We start from the raw sequence: 2,500 nt of genomic DNA, 5'->3' as shown, positions 1-2,500 counted from the left end.
GGGACTGGTTTTAATCCAGTATGAATTTGTGGTGTGTGCAGTTTTTACAGTCTTGACAGTAAAAACTGGGGACTGTTTTTTTTAATCCAGTATGAATTTGTGGTGTGTGCAGTTTGTACAGTCTTGACAATGATAACTGGGGACTGGTTTTAATCCAGTATGAATTTGTGGTGTGTGCAGTTTGTACAGTCTTGACAATAATAACTGGGGACTGGTTTTAATCCAGTATGAATTTGTGGTGTGTGTAGTGTCTACAGTCTTTTTACTGGTACTGATACTAGTGTTAGCTGCTGTTAATTAGCATTTATCATACTGCCAATTAGCTTCTAAGTCTTCTGCTTAATTCATTGATTATATTCATAAAACTATTCCTTCAATGATGGATCTGGATATATTTCATTCATATTATTATAGTTCATATCGATCATATAAACATGACTTAATTAATACATACAGTATCTTTCAGCCTGGATCAGGACGTTCTTACAGTCGAGGCATTAATCAGTCAGCACCGAGCCTCTTGGAAAGTGAAGTACTTCGTTTCTGCGGGACAAATAAGGTCTGCTGCTGAGCTCTTGTCCAAAATGTTTTCTTTTTCACCATGGAACAGCAGAAAAATGCAGACCAAAGACTACCGGCTGTGTGTGTGTGTGTGTATGTGTGTGTATATGAGATGAAAGAAAAGGTATGCTAATGGATTTTTATGAGAGATGTTGTCTTTTTGTTTTTTTCCTCCTCTTCCAAGGCCAGGCGCTCATTCTCTAGATCTTCAGGGAGTCTGGTACTTACACACACACACACACACACACACACACACACCTGAAAACCGAGTCCGTCCCATCTGTCCCACTGCCTCCAGACTGCCAGCGCTTTTCAGCTGTTAAAAGACCCCAATAACAAAAGAATCATCTCTTTTTTAAAAGCTGCCCCCATCAACAGCTCCTTTGAAGGGAAAAGAAAAGTCACTTTCAAGTGTTTCCCTATTACAGTTTAATCTGTTTCTTACGGAGTGTGTGATGGCACACACTCACACTCACACACACTCACACTCACACACACACACTCATGGTAAAGCCAGAGCGTCTGTGTGTTTTTCTCCACACCTCTAAGCTGAAGGGTGCAGACTGAAGCCGTAATGCTCTTTCTGAGAGCAATCAGGCAGCCCAGAGTCGCTCTAATGCGAGGTTGCTGGGTGATTGCTAAAGCATTGCTAAGCAGTTGCTATGGTTTCTAAGTGGTTGCTATTGAATTGCTTAGTGGTTGCTAGTCTTGGTAGGTGATTGCTTGGCAGTTTCCATGGTATTCCAAGTGGTTTCTATGGTGTTGCTAGCTGATTGCTTAAGTGTGGCCATTGTTTCCCAAATAGTTGCTATGATGTTGCCAGGTGGTTGCTATTGGTGGTTCTTAGGGTCTTGGCAGGTGGTTGCTAGACAGTTCCCACTATATTCCATTTTTTGTTTCTATGTTGATGTTTAAAGTGTGGCTAAGTAGTTGCTATGGTGTTGCTAGGTGGTTGGTAAGGTCTTGGTATGTGGTTGCTAGGCAGTTTCCATGGTATCCTAAGTGGTTTCTAGGGTGTTGCTAGCTGATTGCTTAAGTGTGGCCATGGTTTCCCAAATAGTTGCTATAATGTTGCAAGGTGGTTGCTATTGGTGGTTCCTAGGGTCTTGGCAGGTGGTTGCTAGACAGCTCCCATTATATACCCGCTTTTTTTTAGGTGTTGCTTAATGGTTGTTAAGGTCTTGGTAGGTGGTTGCTAGGTAGTTTCCATGGTATCCCAAGTGGTTTCTATGGCGTTGCTAGCTAATTACCACAGCTTTGGTAGGTAGTTTCTATGGCGTTGCTTAGTAGTTTAGGTGTTGCTAGGTGGACGCTATTGAATTGCTTAGTGGTTGTTAGAGTCTTGGCAGGTGGTTCCTAGGCAGTTGTCATGGTATCCCAAGTGGTTGCTATGGTGTTGCTGGGTGATTGCAAAACCATGGCTAAGTAGTTGTAATGGTGTTGCAAGGGGGTTAATATTGAGTTGCTTAGTGAAGGTTGTGAAGGTGTTGACAGGTGATTGCTAGGCAGTGTCTAGTGGCTGCTGTGATGTTGATGTGGTACCCCGTGTGGTTGGTTGGGTGCTACTAGTTGTAGTAGTTGTATCATCATGACATCATGACGTTCATTCATACAGGATAATCATCTCTTTCTGAAAAGAAGCTCCTAGTAAAGAAAAAAAGAGTCCCCTTCAAGTGTTTCTCTATTACAGCTAAATCTGCTTCTCTCACACACACACACACACACACACACACACACACACACACACACACAAACACACACACACACTCATGGTAAAGCCAGAGCGTCTGTGTGTTTTTCTCCACACCTCAAAGCTGAAGGGTGCAGAGTGAAGGCGTTATGCTCTTTCTGAGAGCAATCAGGCAGCCCTGAGTCGCTCTGATGTTAAAGGGCTCGGCTGATTGAAGACAGCTCGGCTGATTTACCACCACTGCTCTCT

The 2,500-nt window shown here is 43.0% G+C and overlaps 1 protein-coding gene across 4 annotated transcripts in view; it reads right to left on the bottom strand.

Moving 5' to 3' along the window:
- Positions 1 to 2,500, bottom strand: part of iqsec3a (IQ motif and Sec7 domain ArfGEF 3a) — a 191,129-nt gene that overhangs the window by 60,676 nt on the left and 127,953 nt on the right. The window lies entirely within an intron of this gene.

The sequence above is a fragment of the Salminus brasiliensis genome, chromosome 2 (genome assembly GCF_030463535.1).
Source record: "Salminus brasiliensis chromosome 2, fSalBra1.hap2, whole genome shotgun sequence".
NCBI classification, from domain to species: Eukaryota; Metazoa; Chordata; class Actinopteri; order Characiformes; family Bryconidae; genus Salminus; species Salminus brasiliensis.
The sequence above is the reverse complement of the archived record's forward strand: the minus strand, read 5'-3'. Positions and strand labels throughout refer to the sequence as shown.